The sequence below is a fragment of the Leptinotarsa decemlineata genome, unplaced genomic scaffold (assembly GCF_025532065.1).
Source record: "Leptinotarsa decemlineata unplaced genomic scaffold, Ldec_3_MD MMD2_P_RNA_scaffold_8, whole genome shotgun sequence".
NCBI classification, from domain to species: Eukaryota; Metazoa; Arthropoda; class Insecta; order Coleoptera; family Chrysomelidae; genus Leptinotarsa; species Leptinotarsa decemlineata.
This window is the reverse complement of record NW_027412535.1, coordinates 372,474-393,563: the sequence shown is the minus strand read 5'-3', so window position 1 is coordinate 393,563 and position 21,090 is coordinate 372,474. Positions and strand designations below refer to the sequence as shown.

General features: G+C 41.8%; 1 long non-coding RNA gene across 1 annotated transcript; it reads right to left on the bottom strand.

Moving 5' to 3' along the window:
• Positions 1-7,209: 7,209 nt before the first annotated feature.
• On the bottom strand, positions 7,210-7,921 carry LOC141480381 (uncharacterized). The gene is made up of 3 exons (XR_012464303.1): positions 7,781-7,921; positions 7,453-7,660; positions 7,210-7,395 (listed from the first exon to the last, which is right to left on the bottom strand). It is a non-coding gene; the product is annotated as an uncharacterized lncRNA (long non-coding RNA).
• Between the last annotated feature and the right edge of the window lie 13,169 nt (positions 7,922-21,090).

Here is a 21,090-nt window from a genome sequence, read left to right as displayed (position 1 = left end):
AATATCTGTAACAGAAAGACAAAACTCAGCTGCGGAACGCTTCTATCTACTAAAGTTAAGTATGTGTCGGTAGTGTGTAACGAAGGTTTCCGTTAAATTCACTGGTTGCGCCCTCTGGAGGATGTTTGTTGCGATACACCATAGATGACAATATTTATTGTTTATCATTTCGAATCCGTTGAATACAAGGGGTTTGGAAATAGAAAAAAACAACGTTTTAACGCTTTGTAGACGTGTTTGATGCTCTATGACCAACACCCGTTATCCATATTTTCATTATTATCCCGATTGTATGACCACCAAACATTCAATTTTATTGGGATTGATGGGAGCTGATAGGTTAGGTGGAGTACCAAGGGGCCGATAGGTTAGGTGGAGTACCAAGGAGGCCGAGGGGCGGAGTTACACGCAAATCACTACGATACTCGTTCCATCCAGCGTGCCCCCTTGGTACTCCACCTAACCTATCGACCACCTTGGTACTCCACCTAACCTATCAGCTCCCTTCAATCCCGATAATATTGAATGTTTGGTGGTCATAAAATCGGGATAATAATGAAAATATGGATAACGGGTGTTGGTCATAGAGCATCAAACACGTCTACAAAGCGTTAAAACGTCGTTTTTTTCTATTTCCAAACCCCTTGTATTCAACGGATTCGAAATGATAAACAATAAATATTGTCATCTATGGTGTATCGCAACAAACATCCTCCAGAGGGCGCAACCAGTGAATTTAACGGAAACCTTCGTTACACACTACCGACACATACTTAACTTCAGTAGATAGAAGCGTTCCGCAGCTGAGTTTTGTCTTTCTGTTACAGATATTTGGAAAATTTGAAGAAATTCAAACATTTTTCTGCAGAAAAAAGCCGCTCTTCACTGACTTGTTGTACTATATCTCCTATTTTTTGGGGGTTCCACCTTCTGCTTCAATAAGTTTTTTGAGGTTCAAATGGACACCAATATATCTTGGAATAATCATGTCGCTGGAATTAACGAAATTGCACGCATCATTCGATACCTAACAAAGTATACCAGAACTTATAGTCACCGTAAGATCTCCTTTGGTATCTTCTAAACATTTCAGTTTTGAGTGAATGAATCATGTCAAATGCGACGATCCGACTATTATTAACGAAAATATGGTTCAGTGCCCTTTTGGTTGCCTCTTTTGTTTTTTCTTTGATATGCTGCACGTGACGATGCGACTTTTATTAACAAAGAAGCAGGTTAGTGCACTTCTGACATGTTGCGCCATCTTTGTTTTTTCTCTGTCGATGAATCCTGCATTCGTTTCCATTTCATTTGATGTGCTGTACGTTGAGAACAAATCATTATTAACGAAAATACGGCTCATTGCCCTTGTGACATATTACGTTGTCTTTGTTTTTTTTCTCTGTCGATGAATTCTGCATTTTTTTTTCTTTTTCAGTCAATGTACTGCACGTTGAGGTTCAATTGTCATTAACGGAGATGTGGCTTCGTTCCTTCCTGACATGTTGCGTCATCTTTGTTTTTTCTTTGTCGATAACATTCTGCATTCGTTTCTCTTTCATTTGATGTGCTGCACGTTAAGATTCAAATATCATGAGTGAAATTGTGACTTAATGTCTTTCTGACATGTTGCGCCATCTTTTTATTCTCTCGTCAATGAATTCTGGATTTTTTGTCCTTTCATTTGACGTGCTGTAAGCGAAGATTCGATTATTATCAGCGAATATACAACTTAGTGCCCTTCTGACAGTTGCTCCATTTTTTTTTTCTAATAACTCATTAATTTCCACAAATCCTCACACATTTTCTACCACGCCACCACCTCCTACGCTGACTACGTCACTTTCAAAGTTTTAATATTTCATCATTATTATTATTATTTTTCGACCCACATTCCCCAGTTCAATATCATCTAACACAATTATTAGACCGATATTTGATTCCTCCATTCTGATTGGCTGACCGACACCACTCTGTAACACAAGTTGAGTTTTAATGTTTTATCACTATTATTATTATTATTATTCGACCCACATTCTTCAGTTCAATTTCATCTAAAACCATCATTCTACTGATATTTGATTTCTCCAGTCTGATTGGCTTACGACACCACTCTGTACCAGAAGTTAGGCTGATTGTTCCTCAAGGTTCGGTTCAGGAGTCTGAAAATTCGCAAAACGAACCTTCATACGACAAAGCGTGGACTTTAGTCATCTCCTGATGATGCTCACTTGGTAAGCGAAACGCGTTAAGTGTTAAATGACTGTCATATTGAAATAGAAAAAAAAACGACAATAACGATGAAACGATAACGAATAAATGCACGTAAACTGTTCGAAAACGCACGCAAAACCGTCGCACGCAAAACTGTTGAATACTTCACTTTCCCCAATTTCGAACGTTAACTCTACAATACGACTCAGCATTATTTCTGCCAAAATTCGATAGAGAAGGGTTATGGGGGGTTCCAAACGACGTATTTCAAATATTGATTCACTCTGTATGTATGCGCTTATATTCCGTAGAATTTTCAATACGATTTTCACCACACTATGGCAAAATTTCCAACATGTGTGGGCTATTATTTCTGCAAACTGAAACTCACTTTTCAAATGTAACTGAAAAAATGAATCGCAAACGTGTTATGATTTCGATATATTTTGAGGTAATAATATTCAATATCGAACGAATAGTCATAAAGAAAATTATTTGCATTGTATTCCGAAAGCTTTGGACACCGAATGAATTTCTTAATACCTGTTGATGATCTTGACCTTCCCTAATATTTATAAACATTCATATTATGCTGAAGTTGTAACTTTGCCCCGGTCACCGTACTACGACAAAATGCTTGATGTGCATTCATGCAACTGTATTTGAAGATAGTTTTATATTCCTATATATATTATAATCGTATGAATTTCGATGACTATGAATTTGGAATAACGAAAGATGGGATTGTGAATACTGTGTGTTTTTGTTTCAGAATATCGAAGTTGAGGTTAAAATATCTTTCAATTCATGTATTCCCTTGAATTGATTTGAATTATTTTATGACAATTTTTCATATTTGTCTGTATCGTTACTTTGTTATGTTTATATGTACAAGAACTCAGAACTCCGAACAATTGAAACTCAGGTTATCTACAAATGATAGACTCGTCCGGTGGTATCTATATCAAATGATGCTATTTTGAATGGGAATTTCGAAAAAACTACAATACGAAATGAATTTCCAAATATCACACTTGAAATTTAATGACAAATGTCAATCATCTATAATAATGTCCTGAATAAAATTCAAGATATAAAATGCGACTTTTTGTTATATCGACCCAACGAATCAGAATTTAAAATGACAGACAAACTTATTTCCTTTATTTCTAAAATATCCTGTTTTTGTCAACTTAGTATCTTTCAATATGATGTTTCTTCATCTCTATAAAATCTGGTATATAATTTTTTGTCATTGCATATTTTTGACAACTTTCCCTGTATAAGATAAGTTTTCATTTTCAAAAAAAGATGTGTGTGGTATGTATTTTATTTATTTTGGTAGTATATTATGAATACATTCATATAAAATATCAACATTATTGAGACTGCAGCTGAACAAATTTCCTTGGAAATGACCCATACAGAACGGCGTGTTTTTCTTGAATTTTGGAACACACCACGATGAATCTTCAAAGTCTTCCAAATTCATTACGGTTGTGTATATATTGAATAGACGCAGTTTGTCCAACAAATCACTGAATATCGACAAATTCTAGCCTAATAATGTGCAACCATAGACTGAAAAAAATGGAAACTGCTGAGATTTGAAACTCGTTCTGGAAAGGTTGCTATGACGATTTTGAATGTTGTTGTTGAGATGACTCTGACTGATACTGCACACGTTGATGTATTATTCTGAAATAAATTCGATTTTTCAATAAAAAAATACACTGAAATAAATTCGATTTTTCAATAAAAACATACACTAAAAAGAAATTTTTTGGCAACAGAGAGGGTAATGTCTTTCATGAAGTAAATGCTACACTTATAATGAAAATAAAAAATCAAGTGTCATTCAAAATAAAGAATTTAAAACACATATTCTGCACGTATGTATGAAATATTGTATGAAAATATTGTATGAAAACACTACTTTATGTGGATCATATCTGTGAGTGAGAATTTTTGACCCGAATGAAAAATATTGTATACACCCAAAAACTCTTTGCCTATAAAACAAAGAAAAAATTGGAAACAGTACTAACCTTAATTTTGTACAATCTCAAATGAAACGACAAGATTCAGTTTCCCAATGTCCATTAACCCTTTGAACACAATAGCGTATTTTCCTGATGAAAATTCTTCTAAGTGAGGACGATACGCCTCCGTCACTCGGTGGGGCAGAAATGATACTTTATCTCCCAAATCTAACAAGACCGCCTCACCAAATTTCTCTTTCACGATTTTGGCAGTGAATATCCTCTGAGGCATCTCCACAGGCAAATCTGCTACTTTGATACTTGGCTTTCTCTTCACGATCGAACTTGCATCCAACTTTTGTAAATCCATCTGTGAAAAATAAAAAATGAAAGCTTTATGTTTTGATTCACAATATATGCGAATACTATCTCAAACAAACCACGACATGTAAAACATTTGACTGAAATCATCCAACATATATATATCGAGAAAAATTTTGGAAATCAAATGATTCAACAATTCTTACCAATTTTCAATTAAATTACATTTGAATAAATTCATCTGAGGAAAAAGTCAAACCTAAAACACTTACTTTCAAATAGAATCGGTGCACTTGTCACTGGTATCACTTTCAACGGATGCAACTAACTCATTCCGCCATGCATGACGTATTTATAGTAAAATAAGTGATGACATATTTTAAAATGAAACAAAGAGCCTTTGTTTCGTCGCTTTGAGAACTGCGTATCTCCGGATGTAGATTCAACATTGACAGTGATCAATGTCACTTTGGGTTTGAATATAAAAATTAGTGATGATATATTCTGAAATGAAACAAAAGAAAATCAAAGAGTCTTTGTTAGATGCATATTCAGCGTTGACATTGATCCATGTCACCTTGGATTTGAATAGCGCAACAAACACATGAATTCTGCTTTTTTTCCCCCATTTTATTTGAAGTGCTACATGTGATGATGCGGCTATTATTAGTGAAGATACAACTTTGTGCCCTCTTGGCATCGTCTCCGTTTTTTTTCTCTGTTGATGAATTCTGCATTCGTTTCCCTTTCATTTGATGTGCTGCACGTTGAGATCCAACTATCATTAACAAAGATGTTGCTTAGTGTCACTCTGACATACTGCGCCATATTTGTTTTTTCTCTGTCGATGAATTTTGCATTTCTTTTCCTTTCATTTGACGTGCTGTACGTGACGATTCGACAATTATTAACGAAAATGTGGCTTTGTGCCCTTCTGACATGTTGCGTCAGATTTGCTTTTTCTCTGTCGATGAATTCTGCATTCGTTTCCCTTTCATTTGATGTGCTTCACGTTGAGATTCAGTTATCATCAATGAAGATGTGGGTTAGTGCCCTTCTGACATGTTGCACCATATTTGTTTTTTCGTTGTCGATGAATTCTGCAATTTTTCTTCTTTCATTTGACATGATGTACGTAACGATCCGAAGTTTTTTCAATGATTCTCTTTGCAATGCTTCCTATGCTGTTTCACATTAGGCGCTCGATATTATATTTTTCATAGTCTACACATTAAATCATTTGAAATGAGTACCCACACCGACCTGTTGCGACTAGTATAGCGAAAATAGGTTATGAGGTCCTTTTGGCTTCGTAAAATGATTAACTATGTTTTTTGACATCTGAACGAATCCATTGATGTCAAAATCATCGGAATCGGACGACCGGAAGTAAAAACCGGAAGTGACCTGTTTTTGACGGATTCGAAACCTTCTCACCCTAAGGAATCCAAAAATACCATATGTTTCAGTATACGATGATTATTTCATTTTTTTGTCAACAAATTATGTGTTTTGAATCAAACTTTTGCAATTACATTACACTCGTAGTTGTTCATAACCCAACAACTTTTAATTTCAAATATGTTCAATGATTTTCTTCAAATGTGCAATTCTTTCTATGCTATTTCACATTACGTTACGACAATAACGATGAAACGATAACGAATGAACGCACGGAAAACGGTCGAAAACGCACGAAAAACGATCGAAAACGCACGAAAAACGATCGTAAACGCACGGAAAACCACGTATTTCGAAATGTCATTGTCGAATACTTCGCTCTCCCATTGCCCTCACGTTGAGTCCACAACGCTCAACCTTTCGACACTTTTGGATCTCCTCTTTCTCCTGATGATGCTAGCTTGGTTAACAAAGATACGAGACTTCCGACATGTTGGAACGCTAGACTTCTGTTGAATCGATATGTTTTTTTCTTAAATGATGTATTTTGAAACGTCCTGTATACACATTAATATCATATTTCAAATCGACATGTTTTTTTCCTTAAATGATATATTTTGACGCACCCTGTACACTTCGACGTCATATTTGTTTTTCAATGATGTATTTTGTGATACCTGGTACACATTGAGGGATCGCACGTTGAAAACTTACAGCCTCGTGGAACTGTTATGTTTTTTCTTAAATGATGTATTTTGACGCACCCTGTACACTTCGACGCCATGTTTGTTTTCAATGATGTATTTTGAGATACCTTGTAACATTGAGGGATCACACTTTGAAACGATACAGCCTCATTAATCTGTAATGTTTTTTCTTAAATCTGATTCATTATTATTAATATATCACTTTCGCGCTTCCAATTTTCGTCGAGTAGTTCACGATCAATTCCAAAACCGGCAACGCTATATTGCCCCATAAACAATGATTTATTGTACAACTGGCAACGCCGAACCTGCCATGCTGGCATGTATTGACATTTGACAGATGCAGTCTTATGAGTCTAGTGTTTACAGTGTCCTTCTTCAACCAATAGATAGTTCAGCTAGTGACTCATAGATGACTCTGTGTGTTCTATAACTTTTGTTGTTTCCATATACTTTTGTATCGATGAATCGAGCGCTTATTTTTGTGCAGTTACTGATAACAGGACATGAAACAATTCTGTACGATAAATTATTCAAATGAATCTCTCAATATACGCAAAGCCACGTAAATTTGTGCATCGATTACGTCACACGCTGTTACGTTTCAATTTAGCACTAGATCAAACTGCTCTTATGTGACCTTTCAAAACACTACCTTACCTTTTAAGATTTTTATTCAAAGGATATTAACAATGTAATTGAGTTACATGTAGATTTTATTCATTTAACATCATAGTAATGGGAATCTTCCGTTCCATAGAAAACCATACCTGAAATGTACAAGAATAAATGTATGCTCCCTGACTAGCTGCTTGACCAGTACTTACGCATTCTCCTATTGCCAATCGACGTTGGAGATCCGAAATTCCTCGCTAGGTTGAAATAGTTGTTATTGTTTGTTTCTCAGTTTTCTTCACCTATCATTTTTTTCAGCCGTTGTCTGCCTTATTCCCTATGCCTTTCCGAGAATATTTCTTGCATAGATTGTTATTCATCACTTCCAGAAGGTTTACTGACATATTAGAGCCATATCGCCTGAAAAACAATATTAGTTACCTCTGGGTTTCTGAATACTGTTTGATATTTTCGGTAAATATTCTGCATAATATGAATGCTCTAATATTTGTACTGAAAGGGAAGGATGTGGCGACTTACCTTATATGTTTCTATTCCATCGCATGAATAAGGATTGGTAAATAGTTGAAAATAGGTTGGAACAATATTTTTGTATACATTCTAATACAAGGTTAAGAGACAGCTGTTGGTTGACATCCGCCGAACTTTCGTAGTGTCGTTCCGTCGACTTACACCGAACTAGTTCTACAGTTGTTCACGGGTGAGGAATTGATCGGTTACTCAAGTTGTCAAGGGTTGTTTAAGGGTTGCATTGCTTTGAGAAGGAGTTTTGATGGGTCATGGACTTGTTGATGATGTATCAAGTGGCTGTGGAGGAATTGTTAGATTTATGATGTTGTGCACAGCGCCCCCTTGGTGCTTGTAGTGTAGATTGGACGCACTGTGGCAACAACTGGTTAGCTGTCAGATGTGGCAGTCTCCTGAGTATTCGGAAGTTGGCTTTCGATGAGCTTGGTTCGGAGTTCAAAGAGTACCATCAGACTGATTGTAGGATATATTTGGTTGTATTTGTGCCATCCTTCACGGGGATTATTTCTACAAGTCAGGATTGTATAGTGGAAGACTGATTGGTCATTTTGGTGTGGATATTTGCAGTCTGAAACTTAAGCTCTTTTGAGGATTTGTGGTGGTTACCGAACTCGTGCCAGGTGGAAGAATTTCCGAAATTAGGTATGTCTGAATCACTGTCGCACCTCTCATGTGGTCTTAGCTATGATATCACCTCTTCAATTCTACAACCTTCGTTTCTCGTCTCTAGATTCATAAGAAACAGAAGGCCCTCAGTCACTCATCAAGTCCCAGCAGGACTTCCGTGCAGAGCACCGCACACGAAGAATCGTATAGAAAACCCCTTGGCCAGGGTAAGAGTTTTACCAATGAATGTGTTTTAAATGATTTTAGTAATTTCTGATTCCATCGTTGTCATTCAAGTGAATATTAGTTTTGAAGAGAGGTTTCAACACTCATTCAATTGTCTTGATTTTTACGGGTCATATGGTTATACAGGGCACCCAAAAATATACTCTTGTTATCTTGCTTCTTTGCTTAATGAAAATATACCAGGGGTATTTATTAGTCAAATAGTCCTATTGAATGGGGGTTGAATCTCACCTTGTTGCTATCTGATTCTGATTGAGAATTTTCTTCCGTAGGGTTTTTTTTTTCCTTCTTTCCTTTTTTTCCTGTTCTCCTGTTTTCCTGTCTTCCTGTTTTCTTTTTTTTTCTTCTTCTTAAGTTTTTTTATCCTTCTGGATCTTATTTGGTGATCCATTACTGGTCCAGCTTGCCGTGCCCTACAGGGTGATCTATCTTGGTGGTGCTACAGGGTGATCCATCTCCGCCGTACTACAGGGTGATCCACCGGTGCTACAGGGCGATCCATCTCCGTCGAACTACGGGGTAGCCTAACACCATATACCGGGTGGCCCAAAAGGAGCACGCAAGTTATAATTGATTTATTTGAAAATTTGTGCTATACTGAGATATTTGAATAATTGTTTGCCCTTATGTTTATTGATACCTGTTGATATAGTGTTGTTTATCGTTTATTGATTAAGAGTTGTTTATTGATACCTGATTGATATAGATATTTGTGAAACGGAAATTGAGGTATATTCTTCCTTTCACGATTGCTGATTGACACCGATGCGCCTACGCCTGAGCTCACGCGACGCAAACGAGTTTGTCATACCATCCGATACTAGTATTTACGATTTCACCTACTCAATTTTCGTGGTAGTTTTACTCGACGTATTGTAGTTTTTTTGAGCGTCGTTACTACCGTAATTTATGGCTGATTGAATTCGTGGTTATATACACCGCGCTCGTGTATTGACATTTGAACATCGCGTAGTAGTGTGAATATTGCATTGTTGTCTTAGAAGCGTTGTTGGTTAATCCATGTAAGTTAGGATTACTGAATAAATCATATTGGGGATCTTTATCTTTTATTTCCAATATTAATTGGTAAGTTATTGATATTGTGAGTTACTTAGGGTATCTGGAGGATTAAATTTACCTGGCGCCCATTAAGATCTATTTGAAATTTGCTAAGTTGTTTAACCCACTCCCGTCTCCACTGTTTAGCTTAGCCGCGGATACCCATCTGTCTTATTTGTTACCGACAGATGATTTAGTCTCCTCTTGTGGTTTGTGAGGTGACAACGCGCCTCACGCTCTTACACACACACACACATGCACATCTTTACATGAAATATTAATTATTTCCCAAATCTAACACAAAACTAACGCTATAAATACCCAACATTCGCAGTTAACACGATGGTGTAGAGGCTAAGGACAATGTCTACGGCGCGGACGAACCAGGTTCGAATCTCATAACAATAAACTTTTTTTAATTAAAATCACGTGACTAGAACGTGACAAGGGGGCTAAGGGAGCTGATAGGTCAGGTGGAGTACCAAGGGGGCCGATAGGTTAGGTGGAGTACCAAGGGGGCCGAGGGGCGGAGTTCCACGCTCAAATCGCTACGATACTCGTTCCATCCTGCGTCGATTTCGATGACGCTGATAGGTTACCCCCCCCTCCCAAGTGTGCCAGAACATACGTTGTTCATCTACTGACAAAAATGCACTCATCACTTCAGCATTAGCTGATCGATTGAGTAATGTGAAGAAGCAAATTGGTGTTATAACCGAGTTGGTTGATACTTTCACTGAGTGAGTTTTTGAAGTTGAACAGTCAGTCGTTAAACCTGCACGTGAACACTTCATCACTTCGAAGAAGCCATATAACAGTAATATGAGTGATGCAAAATGGCAGGTTGTGAAGGAAATACATAAGCCGGCGCGTCGAAATTTTCCCCGTCGAAAGACAATAATAAAGGGATTTATGACTTGTGGCAGATGGATCTGATGAAAATGATGGTCATAGGTACATCCTCATAGTAATCAACTGTTATTCGAAGTATGTATGGTCAAGACTATTGAGAAATAAAACTGCTGATTCAGTTACTGCAGCTATGGCGAGTGTGTTGAAAGATGCGAAGCATGTCCCAAGGAACTTACAATCTGATCACGGTACCGAGTTTTATAATTCAAAATTTTCATCGCTAATGAGAGAGCACCGTATCAATCATTACTCAACATTCAGCACAAAAAAGGCTTCAATTGCGGAAAGAGTCATCAGGACGTTAAAAAGTTGGCTTTATAGACAATTTTCACTTCAAGGTCATTACAGTTGGTTGAATATTCTTCCTAAAATTACCAGTCAATATAACAACAAAGTTCATCGTACCATTGGCATGAAGCCTGTAGACGTAAAACCATCCACAAAATTGACAGTTTATGCAAGATCAAAGAAGCAGCATAGAAAACTTGAAAAAATAGAATTTAAAATTGGAGATATGGTGCGAATCAGTATGTATAAAGGCGTATTCGAAAAAGGTTGTACGGCAAACTTTACAACTGAGCTTTTCAAAGTTGTAAAAGTGAATAGAACAGATCCTATAACTTATGCGCTCGAAGATGTGAACGGACAGCCAATTAAAGGTTCTTTCTATGGTATTGAATTGAATAAAACCCATGATCCCAATACATATTTGGTGGAGCGAGTTTTGAAACGAAAAGGACGTCGTCTATATGTAAAATGGCTGGGATTCTCCGAACATCACAACTCATGTATCAATGAAAATTCATCAATGTAATAGCATTATTATTGTACTTACTGAAAAATAAAGTGGAATGTAATAAATTTGAATTTCATTATAAATTTTCTAAAACTGTGGAATCTATTATTCTTCGCTGAATAAATAGTTTCGAAATACCAAAAATCATACAAGTAACATTGTAGCAATGGATTTATTTATTTTATAAATCAACATATAATGAAATGAGTTAAATTAACAAAATAGTGTTAAAATCAGCAGGTGATTCCAGGGCCTATCTGGGTGTATGTCGATATACGATTACCATGGATTTCTCGTCTCCTGATCTGATCCTCTCGTGAATTCGACTGGGCTGGCATATCCCCCTCTCTTAATCGTATAGAGCGAGAAGTTGGAGTAGTGTGGGGGCGCTACCACGATCACAATCGAATCATATAAAAGTCGAGTTCCGATCTTGAACCTCACTCAGTATATGAGATGAATTCCAAAAAAATCGCCGCTGTATTAGCTAGGATATCACTTGATGATGAGAATAATTGGACGGATGATGAGTCATTGAATGGGGATGGAGTGGCTCCCAACATAGAGGGAATTGTGGAAGAGGAAGTTGAAATTATAGGAGACGAGGCAGATATTGAAGTCGACGAAAAAGCTAATGTTTTGGAGCACGAGGGGATTGTTGAAGGGGATATCATCGACGATGACCTTAGTGATGAAGATATTGTGGCTGATTCATTTGAAGATGATGGTGCCTTAATGATCGGCGTCCGATGGCTCAACGTCACTGACACATTAGAAGATCGACTGGACCTGTATTGTGTGACAGATGCGCACGTAAGAATCAGAACGATCGATGGCGGTATCAGAAGTATTGTTGGTCCTGTTTTCGATTTTACTCGATACGGAACAATAACGGCGGCTGGTATCAACATGTAAACACCCATGATACGATCTCTATAATGCAGCTGGGTCAGTATTGGTGTGAGGCATGTGAATGACCGCTCACAAATTTCACAAGAGTGTCAGCATGCATAATATGTAATAGTGTCAAACCTGTGACACACTAACCGTGGGCCTTCTAGTAAAAAAAACGGCCCTTTTCAGGGCTACATTATCCATACAAACAGTAGTAGTAGTAGTAGTACACCAGAGAATATCGTCTCACGGCATGAGACTCTTCTTATCAGGTCTTTCGTATGAATGGAAGTTGGAAAATTTCCACGTAGTGGTAGAATATGAAACCGGTTTACAGCTGAAAATATATTTTATTGAATAACTAGTCTATTTTCGATTTTACACGGAAAATAGTTATGACGAAAGTAGTTGTATGAAATTGGATTTCTTACAATTGAGAATGAATATCAACTACACCCTGCCCCAAATATCATGATCCGCGTAGCAAATTCCGCGGCTGCCAATGAAATGATGATGCAGGTGCAACCGCGAATCAGCGACTATGACAAAATGAATGAATTGATCCACGGATTCGTCGCCACTGTAGCGGACCTGCGAATAATTCGCGCGGATGAAACCGCGGATCCGCAATAATCCGCGGAATCGATGAAAGTTCGCGATGTACCTAAGACATTAAACACACTCTGCTTCAAAGTTATGACGCGGTTGCAACCGCGGATCCGCGACCGCGGCGGAATGAATCACGACTTAATCCGTTGAATGAATCATAATTTGCGGGATAAAGATAGGAAACAGATGTAGTCCGCTTCGCCCTGCTTCGCTTCAAAAATTTTTCTACGCGCGAATTGAATTAATTCATGGCTGCCGTTAAAATTATTCTGCGGATCCGCGGTTTTATCCGCGGATTCGCGGCCACGAATCCGCGATTTTATCCTTGGCTTATTTTAATTCGCGGCCGCGAATTATTTTAATTCGCGAGTCGAAAAATTTTAGAAGCGGAGCAGAGGAAAGCGGACCAAATCTGTTTTCTATCTTAATCATGCGAATTATGATTCATCCAACGGATTAAGTCGCTCAACCGCTCGATTGTAGCGCCTTAGAAGTTGGAGGTATAAAGATTACTCCTAACTTCATATTACTACGCAAATTCTATCACGCATTAGTATTATCACTCAGGTGTGTTTATGATTTTCATTCAACCAAATTTACTTTAATTTCAGTTCAAACAGACTAATTTGTAGTTATGTCAGCATAATAGTTGGAAAATAACAAAAGCAGATTTTTTTGTCAGAATTTATTTTTTAAAAAATCAACAAACTAATCGTTATTATCTTCAGGGTGTGAAGTGTAAATGTAGAAGAATTCAGTGTTTGAAATTCGAAAGCAACAAGAATGACGATCTTCATGAAACTCTGAGTGATTATTATGAGAAAGTCTAAGTGATTATTATGAAAAACTAACAAGGGTGAGGGGGGAAGACACTGCCCCAACCAAAAAGTGTGTACTCCGTGGAAGAAAAGGATTGAGGGTGGGAGAAACAAGAAAACGATTACATATCGTCGTCTGAATTGAGGACTTCATCAACCGGGATAAGGGATGGTGGAGGATTATCCTCGATGAGGATTGGGGTTGGTGGGGGACTATCCTCGACTTCCTCGGACTCATCGTCATCGTGATCATCTACCTAGAGCATTTGGTGATCATCGAAATTATAGTGATCCGGGTACTCGCCATCAGATATGTCCGCTTCGTCGCTGCCGGTTACATGCAGCACCTGCACTCTATAGTCAGGAATCTCATATTCATACCCAAGACTGTGAGGTTTTATGGTGGAGTGAACAAAACCCTCTTGAATGGATACGTAGTAAGGGAACTGAGGCTCCGGGAGTCTGTATGGCTCGGTAGTTGAATCAGGTTCCATGTTGAAGGTAGGTGATCAACTAAATATTCCATCAGATAATTCCTACTTTCATACTTTTGAGAGGGAGTGGGGGGGGGAGTAGGGGAGGAGTGAGGATGATGTGGAATGAATTGTTCACAAGATATTTTTCCGGAATGGAAAGAAGGGAGGGAAGTGGACACTGCCCCAACCACGCAGTGCCCTGTGTACACCAACCAACTCACGTGCACTCCATGAAAAAAAGGATCTAGGGAAAGGAAATAGATGAAGGTTATGTTCCAACGACATCAACTTTTTTTCTGATCCGCTCCCTGAGAGCCTCAACAAGCTCGCCTATTTCGTCGACCTCAATGCGGTACCGATTATTTGAATCTGCCTGAACACGGTACTCCTCGTCGACCCCATTGATGCTGATTTCCTCCTCAGCCCGTTCAGCCAACAAACGCCGTTTCTGTTCGACTAGCTGCGCCTGTCGAATTTCAAATCGTCGTTTACGTGCTGCCATCTCCGCCAATTTTTCATCGCTGCCCTGGATCGTCACCAGTTTTGCCTTTTTCTCTCGGCATATTCTGTCGAGCTCAAGCACGTCCTCGACTAAGCTAGAGGTCCTCTGCGATGACGGTAACTCCACCTCGCTGCCAGAGGGTTGGGCAGAAGTCACCTGCTGAACACTTGGCGCAGGCATCGGTGGCGGAGGTGCTATGGCTGGCTCGATGTTGCACTCAGCAGTTCACATCGGCGCGGAGCCGTCAGTGACTGCTTTTTCGCCTTGGTCGTCTTAGCCTTCGAGATAGTGGCGGTATCTGACGTGGAAGGGGCCCGCCAGAGGGTCGAGGTCATTGGCGGCCGTCGATAAGGGTTAGACTCGTCCCCCATCTTCATATACTTCTGCAGCTCCGACTGCTTTGGCTCCACCGACGACACCACCTGTTTTGGCTTAGCGGGTCTCCTCTTCTTAGCCGGTTTGGGAGCAGCAAACTCTTCATCACTACCGCTCGGTGCCGCTCTTTTACCGACAATCTTCGACCCCTTCTTCGCAACTTTGGCGGTGCTCTTCGTTTCAGAAGAAGGGGTGGTCGAAGGAACATCCTCCTTCCAGCTGCATCCGGGTTTTGGATCCGCCGTTACCAATACAACTTGTTCAGGAAGGGGGCTAAGTGGAGGTCCAAGTTGGAATTCCGTTGAGAAGTCCACGATATCCTGCGGTAGCTCCGATTGCTGCACCACCACGTCCTGCAGGATGTTGACCTTACCCTTCACGGATTTACCAGCATCAATGAAAGAAGACATACTGCACACTAGAAATTTACAAAATATTGGAATAAAGCATAATAATCAACATTACTTATATACTCACAGTTTTTATTCGGAGAAGATGAACACAGCTAGAGACCCAACTAAATTCGGTAGATATTCGAAGGCTAGAACAAGCAGTTCGAATGATGATAGCTCCCGAGCAGTTGTCGCCAGGACGGTACCCGGAGCGGTCCTGAAGTGATACCCGGCTGGGTGTGGATTTGCAACGGACTGTCCGCTCCTGGGCCGCCTGTCGCACGCAGACCAGAGCCGGCAGGAGCTAGGCCGCCGGAGGATCTATACGGAGCTCCGTCCTCGCTTCCCGAGTTCGGAACGTCGCGGGTTCCCTGCATTGCTGCGATCTTCCTTTTATGCACAAGATCTCCGAATCTATTATATATTCCCTATCAACTATCTGTCTAACGGGCGCCGCGGGGGTGCAACTGGCCACCACGATGGCACTAGGCCGGACCAGAGGGTTCCCTACGTTCCCTAAACCTAGCCGACACACTATCGCGATTTGACCTACCTAGCTCCCTAAACCCGAAGGAAAGAGACTGCCTCCGGAGGCGCACGGTCGCTTTAAAGCCCCCAGATATCAGTGCAATGGGACAGCCCACGCAGACTGCCCCTTAGATATGCTGGGTCGGCGTACCCTCCGATGTATTCAAGCCTGGGTAGGCCAAATACGTCCAAGAAGGCCGGCTAGTGGGTCCCTCGGTGCGGCGTGACGCCGAAGTAGCAGATTGCGAATTCTTTTTATAAGGTAGTCCTAAAAAGGACAAATTTGAACTAACAAGTTCAGTTTATAGTCTGTTTGCAGCTCCTGAGAGACACTGTTGGTGTTTCGTTATCCTGGTAATCTCCTTGGTATAATAATGGGAACGTATATGTATACCTCGGTATATATCTATATGTATATGTATAGTTGGACGTCCAAACTCCTAGGAAACTCCTCTTTGGAAAAACTCCAGTGGTGTTGTTGCCTTGAAAAAGGCAATTTGGGCAGCTATTTATATCGAATTCACTTCGGGAAGTAATTTGGGGTGTTTGTTTTTACTTCCCTAATCTCAGTATAAAGAAACTACTGCCGAAGACTCCTTTACAATTCCAAAAGATATAGCTAGCCAACTTCCAATAATCCAGGTCGTCAAAACGCTCGATGTGTACTCTACTACGCTCAGAGTCAGACTCAGCTGCTCTAACCCGCGAAACCGTCTATATTTATCCCTAAGCGGCGCGCGCGCGTAGGCTCCGCCTACTAGCTATCCTTTCTTTCGTCTTCTCTGATTCGCTAATCTTCGCGATACATATACTGAAATATTGGACGTTGGTAACACCCCCCGCTTTAAGGAGTCGCTTGTAGTTTCTTTAAAACCGAGACCAGGAAGTACTCTTTATTAGGGAAATGCTCAAAACCATCTTTTTACAATAAGTCAACCTAAATTACAATACTTTATCCCCCTTAACCTAAGTTTTAACAAAATACATCACTCAGCTTCCTTGCCTGTCCCTCCTCTCAGGCTCCGCTGGCAACAAAAATAATTACACGAGTGATCTTACCTATCTCATCTTAAGCTACTAAACCTATATGCGCCGAACGCGGGTCAAGGTGCTCTTGACCTTCTCGCGGAGGTGAGGCAGGTCTCAGATCGTCCGTGTGGATGACCCGGTCTACACCACCTTTATTCACCACGTATGTGTTAGGACCCAGCTGCCTCTGGACTCGACACGGAGTTGTCCACGTTGGGCCGAAGTTCTTCCGAGCTCTCTTGTCATAATTTCGACACAGCACCCACTGGCCCGGCACGAACACGACAGCCGGCACCTTGTTCTTATCCGGGAACCGTTTATTACGATACGCAGCCGAGCTCTGCTGTGCTTCCTCTACTCGTTGGGCACGGTCCTCATTATGAGGCCTTCGCCTCCTTTGTAGGGGAGTGTCCCAATCGCCAGGCCGAGGCAACTCGTAGCCTAGCAGGAGCTGGCAGGGAGTGACATTCGAAGCCGCGTTGGTCCGGGTTCGTAAATTGAAGATAATTTCCGGGAGACATCGCTCCCAGTGCGACTCGTCTTTACCTATCAAGGCAGCCCGCAGCATCTTCTTCAGCTCCTGAACCCGCCTTTCTACAGGGTTAGCCTGTTGGTGGTACCCCGGGCTAGTCCGCGTCGCGATCTCATTTCGTTGGCAGTACTGTTCCCAGTTTCTGCCCAAGAACATCGCGGCACTATCCGTGATCACCACCTCCGGGAACCCCCACCGATAGCAGATCTCCTGCGCAAGGAATTCAATCACGGTGGCCGACTGAACAGACTCTGCGGTGCGGGCCTCTACCCACTTGCTGAAGCAGTCAGTGGCCAATATGATGTACCTGTTACCCTTTTCCGTAAGGCTATAGGGGCCAAGTACGTCAATTGATACCATCTGCCAGGGACGGTCTGGCTCATTCGGCCGTAAGGGGGCGGCTTCCTGAGGAGGACTCCGCTTCGTTGTTGCGCAAGTCAGGCACGTATTCACATATGCGGAGACCTGCTTCCGCATATTAGACCAGTAGAAATGTCTACTGATCTGATTCTGGGTTTCTTCTACCCCGGGCTGACCTGCTTGATCATGATAACGCCGGATTAACTGATCCCAGCAGCGCCTTGGGACCAGTAACCTCTTGGCATCCTGGTTAGGTCCCACATAGTACAACAAATCACTTTCCATCTGGAAATCATGCAGGATCCTTTGCTCGTATTCGGTCGGATTAGGGTTCGCTCTGGCCCTCTCGATCCGGATCCTGAACCGTCTTACGCTATCACTACTACGTTGCAGTTCAGCGACCTCCTCGAACCAGGTCTGTATTTGATTCAACGTCTCGGGGTCGCTGGCCTCTACGCAGACCAAGTCGCATACGTTGAATAGCTCGCCCAACTCGTCCGCGAGCTGAAGCAGGATCTCGTCTTCCGCTTCATCAGGTGTCTCCATTTCTTTGTGAGGAAAGAACATCCTTTCTACGTCAGTATCAAGGTCCATGTTTGTTTGGGGCTGGGTCGGATTTCGGGACAGAAAGTCAGGTAGCTGATTCCTCTTACCTGGTATGTGTTCCACTCTGAAATCATACTCCTGTAGGAGCAAAGACCAGCGAGTCAGCTTAGCTTACTCATCCTTCATCTTGTCTAACCACAGCAGTGCCGAATTATCGGTGAACAAGGTAAAGCTCCCATCCTGGAGATAATGCTTGTACTTTTTAATCGCCCACACCACCGCAAGGCATTCGGTCTCATTGATATGGTACTTCCTTTCGGTGGCGTTTAGCTTGGCGCTACTATAGGCGATTATCCTCCTATTACCTCCTTGGGGGTCCATTTGGAACAATACGGCGCCGATTCCAATATGGCTGGCGTCTGTCTGGAGGCCATATGGTAAATGGGGGTCAGGTCGCGCTAACTCTAACGGCTGGGAAACGGCTTCCTTTATTGCCTGGAAGCTGTCTTGCGCTTCCGAGGTCCAGAGAAACCTTTTCTTTCTATCGATAAGGTCGGTCAGCGGTGCGGCTATCTCGGCAAAATTCGGGATGTATTCCCTAAGCCATCCGGCTGTGCCCAAGAAGGCGCGCACCTGCTTTATATTACTGGGCGCTGGGAACTCCTTCACGTTTAAAACGTGTTGTTCCTGCGGTTTATTCCCATCCTTGGATACGACCCGGCCGAGGTAGTTCAAGGTGCTAGACCCGAACTGGCACTTGGATGGGGACAGCCAGAGCCCATGAAGCCTCAGTCGCTCCAATATCAGCTGCAAGTGACCGCAGTGCTCCTGTAGATCATATGAATACACAATGATGTCGTCCAGGTAGACCTTGCAGAACTTGTCTACAAAACCTACCAAGACTTCAGACATCAGTTTCTGGAACACGGCAGGCCCATTCTTGAGTCCAAAGCTGAGAACCTTGAACTCGTACACCGCTCCATCCGGTCCTCCGAATGCGGTGTACTTCCTAGACTCCTTGTCCAATGGGGCCTGCCAGAAACCGTTCCTTAGATCTAAGGTTGTGAAGATGGATGCCCTACATGGGTCTCCTGAATAGGGGGTAGATAGGGGGCCTCCGTTATGATAAGCTTGTTTATCTGCCTATAATCCACACAGAACCGGAGTTTCCCCCCTTTCTTGGGAACCAATACTACTGGCGAGCAGTAAGGAGAGGTGCTTCGGGCAATCACTCCTGCCTCTAATAATTTAGAGATTTCCTCATGGACGATTGCCTTCCGCACCTCCGACATTTTCCCATAACGGGACTGCCGGAATGGCCTCTCCTCCTTCACTCTTATCTTATGTACCGTAGCCTTGGTTTGGGGCTGACGAATTGTCTCCTCGAAGACATCTGGGAATTGTTCTAAAATCGGGAGGAGCTTATCCTTGCTCTCGGGGGAAAATTGAGAGTCTTCCAACTCCAGCGGGATATCCTTCCTTAAGAAATTCCTTTGGCTTGGGTACGTTTCAAAATAAATGCACAATCTGGGAGCTTGTCCCAAATAGATTGACCCTCTGCCTACATCTATAGTGGCTTCAGTTTTCTTAAGGAAAGGAAGGCCCAAGATTACTTGCTCCTGCAATTTGGTAAGTACCGTAAATTTAATCTGGAACTTCCGTTCTTCAATTTCCACTGACAACGTGATCTGGCCTAAACTCTGGCTTACGTTGCTTTCGCAACCCATAAACACCGTGGCTGGGTTCGGAAGCCTGGTTAAATCCATATGAGCGATCACGCTGGCTTGGATGAAATTGCTGGAAGCTCCAGTATCAATAAGGGCGGGGAGAGTTATGGAATTAACTGTACAAGGGATCCTAGGGAGGTTTCTCCCTATCAGAGGGCGTTCTTCGGCTAGAGACATGTAACACTCCAGCTCAGTGAAGTTTGGGGAGTTTTTGCAGTGGTTCTCAACTATTGGGGCCTTCGGCTCTCCACTGCTAGATGCTCCAGCCCCATCTAGTTTTCCACCTGCTCCGAGGACATCGCTTCCACCACGTTATTGTGGCGTTCACGACGCTCATTGCTCGCTGCCTGCCTGGGTGCTGGTCTGTCCTGATCGGCAGCCCGCTGTGGGGGACGGTAAATTTCCGCAGAGCCAGCACCCCGATTGTTGTTCCACCCTCCTTGGTTGCGGACTACATTGCCCGAGTTCGGACCTGTCAAGGTGCGATCGGTTTGGGGATTTATGCTTCTATGCATTTGTTTGGACAACCTCAAGTCCTCCTCAATGTTGCTAGCATCTTGTATCAAATTCTCAATATTTACCAACTGCTTGCCCCGGAAGAAGCAACGCAGCTCAGGTGAAAGTAGTTGGGCTATGATCTGCAAGACCTCCTTTTCCTGCCCGCCAGGAAACAGCCTTTTTGCTAGTCCAAACTTTTTAATTATGAATACATCAGCCGTCGTGTTTCGGTCTTGCCCTTCCCCATAGAACTTTGCTGTGAGTTTTGCGATAAGCTCAGGGCTGGCGTACTTTTGATTTAGTCTCGCCACCATCATAGACCAGGTTATTTGGGTTTGTGAATATATCGCTGCCCATTTAGAAGCGTCTCCGGTGAGCTGAGCAAACAGTATATGT